The sequence below is a fragment of the Triticum dicoccoides genome, chromosome 2B (assembly GCF_002162155.2).
Source record: "Triticum dicoccoides isolate Atlit2015 ecotype Zavitan chromosome 2B, WEW_v2.0, whole genome shotgun sequence".
NCBI lineage: Eukaryota > Viridiplantae > Streptophyta > Magnoliopsida > Poales > Poaceae > Triticum > Triticum dicoccoides.
In genome coordinates this window covers 633,811,117-633,819,707 of record NC_041383.1, presented here as the reverse complement: position 1 = coordinate 633,819,707, position 8,591 = coordinate 633,811,117, and the positions used below count along the sequence as shown (strand labels likewise).

The 8,591-nt window shown below is 45.0% G+C and overlaps 1 pseudogene; it reads left to right on the top strand.

Annotated features, from left to right (window-relative positions):
* The first annotated feature begins 4,632 nt into the window (after positions 1–4,632).
* Positions 4,633–8,338, top strand: LOC119365285 (annotated as a pseudogene).
* The last annotated feature ends 253 nt before the right edge of the window (positions 8,339–8,591 follow it).

Here is an 8,591-nt window from a genome sequence, read left to right as displayed (position 1 = left end):
TCATCGGAAATCTAGCCAGTGCTTTCCATTAGGTGTGCAACGAAGGATAGCCTTGCTTTTCTTCTGATTCTGATTCAGTCCAAAGATAGAGACAAAAGAAAGGTAATTATTGAATCGGACTTGGCTTCTTTTTCGGCATGGGCAAAGGTTTGGCAATTCCACCATTAGCAAAGGTTTAATCGGTTGACGGTATCCTTGGCGAAAGGCACCTGGTGAGAGTAGCTGCTGCTGCTGTGCTACCTCCAACTATGAAGTTCAGCACATGAACAATACAGAGTACTTTGTTTCCAAAAACAATACAGAGAACAAGACCACAAGAAAACAATTTAAAAGAACTACTCTTAGGTAGCAGCATCTGGACAACAGGCTTAAAAGCTTCCAGAAAAATGATAGCACAAACAGCCGAAACAATTTTCCTAATATTTCTTTAACTTGACCTTTTTGCAGTACATCTAACAACATATAGGGGAATGCCTTTTTTATATTACATTTGCACCAAACCAAGCTATTCTTAATACTAATTCCTTTGCATGGATACTTTCCAAAGTGCTGAGAATAGCAACAGAGAGAAAACGCTGCAGAAGGTATCACAATTGAATTACTAACCTGGTACTTGTTCATAGATTTTCGAGCATCTTCAATAATCTTTGATTCTTACTCAAGTAGTTTGGTTTGTAGTGTCGTTTTTTTCTTGACTCTAGTAGTGTAGTTAGCATGCCTTCTGTTCCTTGCTTGCTTATGCACTTTTGAATTAAAGACGACCTTTCAATTCATTATTGACTGGATAAAGTAGTATTAGTTAATATAAGCTGATTCAGACAAATAAAAAATAAGAGACAGTATTTTTCAATACTGTATGCTGGGACAGACCTGTAGGTGAGCACAAGCACAACCAGCCTTCCACCTCTTTATACTTATGTTTAGCAGTGTACCTGGTCTTACTTCTTTTTCAGTTTACGCTTGTGTCCCAAGCTTGCAAGTTCGAAGAAGAGTATTGTATTGACCTGAATCAAGTTGTTTGCCTACCCGCCGTTATGTCTTAGCTAGGAATGAGTTGTGAACAAAATCGAAATAGTTGTTACTTGAGTCGATAATGACTTTGTGTCGGTTTGCTATTTTCTATAAATTGGACTGGTACCATGTATTGTAACATAAGCTTTTGTATAAGAGCTGAGATGTAGTTAAGATTACACTGGATCCTCTCTCTGTTTTGTTGCTTCCTTCCATTATCTCCAACAACTGGTATCAACACTAGGAACCTTCACGGTCAGGGTTGATTTTCTTAGACCACTATGAACACTTGTAATTGGTTCTTTCTACTTCAGGCATGGTTTCTTTTACTTTTTGATAGGCGTCCGGCGCATGCATACAACCATTCCTTCTTCTCCTCGGAACGTCAGGTCGGTCGGAAAGAAAGCGCGGTGTAGCTGGCATCAGCATCTCTTGTTAGGTTCGCACGCACAAGGGTGGTGGGTAGGTCTCTTTACGTGTCCCGCGAGGCAAGGAATTCTTCGACCAATGATATCATGGTATCAGAGTCGCCGATCGAGATTTCTCATGGCTACCCATTATTTTCGCTTGAAAGATCTTCACATGTAGGCGGAGCCGTCCCTTTTGAAAAGTGGATCTTTAGTTCATTCATTCTAAGTACTTTATTATTTATTCTGTAGTATAAGAAGGTTTCGCAGGCATGTGCTTCATGGCGACAAGTCGTAAAGCATGGATAGGTGGAAATGCGCTATAAAGATTCGGCATCGCTCGATCAAACAAAGGGAAAAATCATCAAGAATCTGATCTTGCTCTGAATCATCTACCAAGGGTTCGCTGTCAATGCAATTTGAGTTGGCCAACTCCGGTGCCTCTAAGTCAGAAGTATCTCTATTGGCATGCTCTCATTGACATAATCCGGTGTAGGTGTAGGGAGCTGACTCTCATGTGGATCAAGAAATATCTCCGTAGTGCTCAGGACAGGCCGTGAGCATCTTATCTGCTTGGATCAGGTAAAAGCTTCATTTCTTTTCAGAAGCTCAAACACAGTGTTTTCCAATATAGAAGCGGAGTAGTTCTTGTGCAATCTAGGCATAGGGCTACTAGAATCCATCACTAAAAGAGGAGTTTTCCGAGCTCTATCGACACAACAGGACTCTAGATATTGGCAACAAAAGGGCACTTACCCCTAAACTAGATTACTCTTCTTCTTCCTATGATAAAGCGGGGGCTGAAAGGGACTCTTTAAAGTACTTCAACGTTATCACTGGACTTTCGTGTCAATCCAACTGGAGGAGGGAAATCGGGAGAATAAAGAAGTCTTGCACGAGGGCGGCCTCTTTCCATGCCTTCAAATCCATTTGCCACACTTTCAGATCTCGGATATACAATGATGAATCCTGACGATCTATGATCACAGAACGCAGTAATATGAATGTCTCTCACGAGCCCCAAAGAGCCAATCAAGTATGCCTGCTTTGTTGGCACAGGGAAAGGTAGAACGACCTTCCGCCATGTCAACCGCTCACTAGGCTTCTTGCTGCGGTGAAGTTGCTTCATCACCCGGCTCAACATCAGCCTCATCTCCCTCATTTTAAGCTTTGGTTATAGTATCCTTTAGTTCCACTTCTTCACCGATCTCTCCCGCAATCTTCTTTCCCCACTCCTGATCCAAGTGAGGAGCTACCCGAGATCATCGAAACCCACCACACAAACCCTAACTGGCAAAACCGATCTACGAACACCAAGGGAGGGTAGAGGCGTCAGATGACAATTGAAGTAGGGGTCTGCCTCTTTCAAAGGGAAGCAAGAGTCTCATAGGGAAGGAGATCCTGCACAGACCAATCCCAATCAGGAAGAGAGTCTTGTTGTCAATGAAAGCAATTTTTCTATGTCACATATCTGCCTATCTCGTGTTGTGAGCTATAAAGTACCCACCAGGGGGGTGGACCAAGAAAGAGGCAGGCGATTGGGTCCTTCCCATCCTCTGTGATGCCAGTCTCTTTGTCATTCTTTCACCCTTGCTGAGTAGCGAAGTGAGCATACTCAAGATCCAATTCATCAATCATTTGAGTTGGTACGAACATAGGAATCCAGACTCCGCTTGATTCGATCTTCAGTTTCGACCTTCATCAGTCAGGAAAAATAAGAAGGACCCACTTATTCCACTCGGAGAGACCGAACCAGGCAACAAAAAAAAGAAAAACTGAAGGAAGTTCTCTTTCCATTCCAACTAAACTAAGTGAAAAAAGGGGGAGAGCAAAACAGAAACACAGGAATAAAGAAACTATGTCCAAACCAACGAGTCCTTTGGTCGACTCTAAAGAATGTATCGGGAGTTGGGAGTTAGCCGTCTCATAGGAGTGATAGCTGGGTTTTTCACGGAGTTTCTTCGTACGATTGAAAAAAAGAGTGCTCTAGGTCGGAGAAAACAAGAAGAAGATTGTTCACCAGTCTGTCTCCCAACCTCTTTAAAGCAGCTACCTACCGTGATCTGGTCTTGGGACAGCATTGGCACCCCCGTTTGCTGGATCTTCTAGGCACTCTAAAGCGCTTCCACGAGAGACAGATGGACTTTGAGTTATAGACGGAGAAGAGCCTTTAGAGGATCAAGAGTGATTCCTCAATAAAACAAATGGGATTTTGAGGGAGGGCTGAACGCGATGTACTGAAGGGTTCGCTTTCGCTGATCGGCGCCAGTCTTTCCTGCTATGAATTTCCCAGGGGGCCCTTTCCTTCTACTTTACTGAACCCATTCACCAATGATTGGATCACTCAAAGCTAAAGACCAATTCCTTCCTTTTAGGTGGTCTAGGTGGCTGGGATACTATGCCCTTCTTTTTAGAGGCTCAAAGACAAGTTCTTTGAAGGAAGCAAAAGAACCCATGTGTCTCGGATGAAGTCTACCCTCTTTTTGTGCCGGGAAGAAGAATGAGATCCAACTCAAAGTCAAGGAAAGCGGCCTAGACCATTGACTTTTGATGGAAGGCTTCTGAACATGGATTGGTCTGATAAAGCCAATTTTTCGGCGAATCAAATATTTTCTGAGAGCACTAGACCTTCTCTCTTTCAGGATTGATTCCCACTCACTGCCTGATAGCAGGCTTGGCCCATGAGACCTATTGTCTTATTGTACTGGCTCACTTCACTACTTTGGAGGATGGGTTTTTCCCCTTTTTGGTTCGCAAACGCTCTAACCCATCGAGAAGCTCCATCCAAATTGGAGTTGATGTGAGCACTTCCCCAGAGGCAGAGGCTTTTTCTACAAAAGGGTGGGAGCATAAAATGTAGGTGAGTCAATTGCGTGTGGCCTTCAAGTATTTCGTATTGTAACAATATTAGATCGGCATCCAAACAAAGGTGCATGTACGGTTCCTAAGGGATGCAATTTTGTCCTAATCATCGAGAAAGATGAAATAAGTTGATAGCGCGATCTCGTACTAACACATACTCTCTAAATATTTCAAAACTTGCATGCGGCCTTCAAGACACAACCGCGGTATGAGTTCTGATCTCAGACTTTGGTTTGGGGGCTGCTGGCCCCTTCGCGTCGACAAGGAAACTGTGGACGACAATGGGTTTAGAATTCGAATAAAATGAAGACCCTATCGAACAAATAGAGGAAAGGGAGGAAAGGGAAAAAAGTAAAGTCTAAGCGACATATGGCACGAAAAGGAAATCCAATTTCGGTAAGACTTGATCTGAATCGTAGTTCAGATCCAAGTCGGTTCAGTGAGGGTGACCGCAAAAGTCATCGAATGGGTTCGGTCCGTCTTTTCCTGATCTTTGTTTGTCCCCCCAAAAAAGGCGTGAGAGGACGTTGCAGATGTCCGGGACGGACACGACTTCTTCTAACGCTAGAAGACCACAGGAAGAAACCCGGGACCAGAGCATGTCGTGAAAGACGCACACGGGGCGGGCGTGCTTCGACCGTGTCTCCGGGGCACAGTTGAATGTAGATATCATGAACGCGAGGATAAGGATACCAGGCCGAGAAACCCGGGAAAGTACTCCCCTAATGTGCCGATCGCTAGCGCATCCAGGGCCCCGGCGCCCAGCTCTGCTGGAGAGGCCGTCACTGATCTGAGAAGTGCGTCTGCGGTTCGGATAGACTGATTCTGCGAACGCCTAGCCCCAGGAATCAATAAAAAAACAAGTGCTAAGTTTCATTTCAGATCAGTGAATAAACCAAAAAAGAGACCTTTCTCGCTCGACGCCACACTATGCTCCGCTTCAACAAATGAGAGTTTTCGGTGGAACCGGTGAACCACGCGAGCTGGTTAGATGCGTGGGGCAGAGGGCTCGTAGTACCTGATAGCGCAGCTATGCAGTGGAAGGGAAGGATCCTAAATCGACCCCCTTCTTTCTTTTTTATTCAAAGACACAAAAGCAAGCACAAAAGAGATTGGACTCTCGGATGAGACTAAGCAGCTACCGTTCCGACGCGCCCCTGACCCTATCTTGATTCAAACCGAAAACCCTCTCTAAGGTGGAGCCTAGTTGAAGCTGTCATTCAAAGAATAAATGGGAATCCAAATCCAGTTTTAGGGATATAGATGAAGGCCCTGTTCGGCACTGGCCCAGCTCCGCAGAATACGAGGATCTGCGGAGTACCTCTTCGGCCACTCCATAATTTTAAACTGTAGCTCCGGCCGCTCCGGGAGAGAGTCGAGGAGTGGAGAGCCTCCGAACGGGCCTGAAGTCTCGCTCAGTAAAGAGAGTTGTAGATTCGTAGAAGAGGATCAGAGTACGCGCGCTACAAAAGGCAGCTAGCCAATGAAAGTAAGTGGAAAGAATATAATACTTTTGTATTGACCCCTCCGGGGCCCCCGGTTGTTTTGGCGCGCCCTACCCCAACGTTAGACTATTGCCTTTTTAGCCTATGATTGCTGCTTGCAGCATGGATTCGATAGATCTATCGAATCCATGCTTCCCCCGCCCCGAAGCGAGACTCTATCCAGATCTCAAAGAATAACGAGCTAGGCGGCCGGCGGGCAAAGAAAGGGGGCGGGGCGTTTACTTGAAAATGACAACCGCCTGTTCCAGCAGCGGGGGCCTTGCACGAAAGCAAACCTACGATTAAGTAGCAGTTGCTTTCGCTGATGGGCCCAGTGAGGGGGGGCATTGTCCCTCAGTTCTTACCAACCTCAGGTGTGTACATCTAACTTATTATCTTCTTTTTTCATGCAAGCCTGACCTCAGCTGTCCATTTCTTATTCATTCAGGGCGCCCCTAGTGGACTTGGCGGTTCTCCTTTCTCAAACCGGAACAACTCTGAACGTTAGGGAAAATAAGGGAAGACCACCTGAGCGAACCGACCGAAGGGACTTTACTTATCTAAACCGAACGTTAGCGGCTTAAGCTAAGCCTATCACGAGCTGCGTTGCTGCTTGATCGGCGGGGAGGAAGATCTCAAAGTATGGGGCAAAGGATCAAGCGCTTTGACTTTGCTTTGTCTCCCGGGATCCACCACAGGTTGGGTTTGAGAGCCGTGTGATGGGTGACTATCTAGCATGGTTCAGAGAGCACGTGTATGTAGTCTGCGCTGGTGAATGGAAGCCCCCGCTGCAAAAAAGAAGCGGCTCTTCCCACGGCTCTGTCACCATTGACTCTATTTATTATTATGGTAAATCATTGTATCAAGATGTCAATCTTAGATCTTATTTTAGTTCGATACGTCCACCTACGAAACTCGCCCTTGGCTTTCGTCTCGGTAGGTGTATTATTCTACATTTTCCCAAAAGGACATTCATTCATTTCTTTCTTCCCGGGCGATCACCACGACTAAAACGAAAACAAGACAAGAAATCAAGACCCGTACTACAGGAAAAGGGCTGGTGGCCGACATTTGGGAAAGTCGGGCCGATCGGGTGTCTTCATTCAAGCGAGGGTACAGAGGAAGAACGAAACGATGTGAGAGGCCGGGGGGCAGGGAAAAGAGTCGAGTCGATCGACCGGGAGAAGCAAAACAAAATCCGGATTTGGCCGAAAAAGATGCAACATTATGGATACCATGACCGATCACCATCGAGAAAGAAGAATTTTGATAAATCACTTCCGGTGAGCGGGGCCTTCAAGCGGCCTCAATACGCCGGGGTTGTAAATGACATACCTTTCCTTATGGGAAATGCCGCGTCCTTACTAAAAAGGAATAGAATCAAGTTATTTTTACCAAAGAAGTCCCGCTCTGATGGCCCGACGAGTCATCTACTAAAAAGGACCCTCCTCGCTGTGCGCCCCTCCTTGAATTATTCGGTCATGCAATACTTTTTTAATACTAAGAATAAAATGCATTTCGACCCCGTCCTAGTTCTCAATCATTTCGTGGCACCGGGTGTGGCTGAACCATCTACGATGGGGGGAGCGAAGGGAGGAAGCTTAGATAAGAGAATACGCTCTCGCATCGCTTTTTTTAGAAAGCTCTACTAGCGAGAAAAAGTGTTTGGCCCGAGCCAAAAAGAGGCTGATCCACTTCATTCGCCAAGCGAATGATCTTCGCTTCGCGGGAACAACAAAAACCACCATATCGCTCTTTCCTTTCTTCGGTGCTACCTTCTTTTTTCCAAGGGATGGGGTTGGGGTGTATAATAACCCTTTTTTTTGAGTATGCCCGGAAACAACTCCTAGCTCAATTTAGGATCAAATGTAGGAACCTCATGGGTAAGGATAAGGTAATGGAATTGATAGAGAAATTCATAGACCTAGGTAGGATAGGAAAATTGATAAAGGGAATAGAGATGATGATAGAGATCATACTGAGAAAGAGGAGAATTCCGTACGGGTACAACTCTTATTTGAACGAAGTGCAAAAAATGCGATCTTTTTTGTCTAATAGAACAAACACTAATACCTTAATTGAGTCGGTAAAGATCAAATCTGTTTATCAAAGTGCTTCTCTGATTGCTCAAGACATCTCTTTTCAACTGAGGAACAATCCAATCTCATCTCGTTCCATTTTTAGTAAAATAGTGAAGGATATTCCATTAATAATGCCAAAAGGGGTGGAGGGGATACGTATTTGTTGTTCTGGTCGATTAGGGGGTGCGGAAATAGCTAGAACTGAATGCGGAAAGTATGGAAAAACATCTTGTAATGTATTTAACAAGAAAATCGATTATGCTCCTGCGGAAGTATCTACTCGTAACGGAATTTCAGGTGTCAAAGTGCGGATCTCATATAGTCAAAATAAGAAGGGACGTGCTATATCTGAAACGTACGAAATATAGTAAATATTTTAAATGCAGATGTAGTAGGGGTCGCGAACCGGATGGTACACAACTTGGTTTTGGAAGATATGGCACCAAAAGTTGTAGAGCTGGTCGTCTTTCATATCGAGCCATTGAAGCAGCGCGTCGGGATACAATCGGACAATTCCATCGTGCTATGAGCGGACAATTCCGAAGAAATTGTAAGATATGGGTAAGAGTTCTCGCAGATCTTCCTATTACGGGGAAACCCGCAGAAGTTCGAATGGGAAGAGGAAAAGGAAATCCGACGGGTTGGATTGCTCGTGTGTCCACGGGACAAATCCCATTTGAAATGGATGGTGTGAGTTTGTCAAATGCTCGACAAGCCGCTAGATTAGCGGCGCATAAACCATGTTC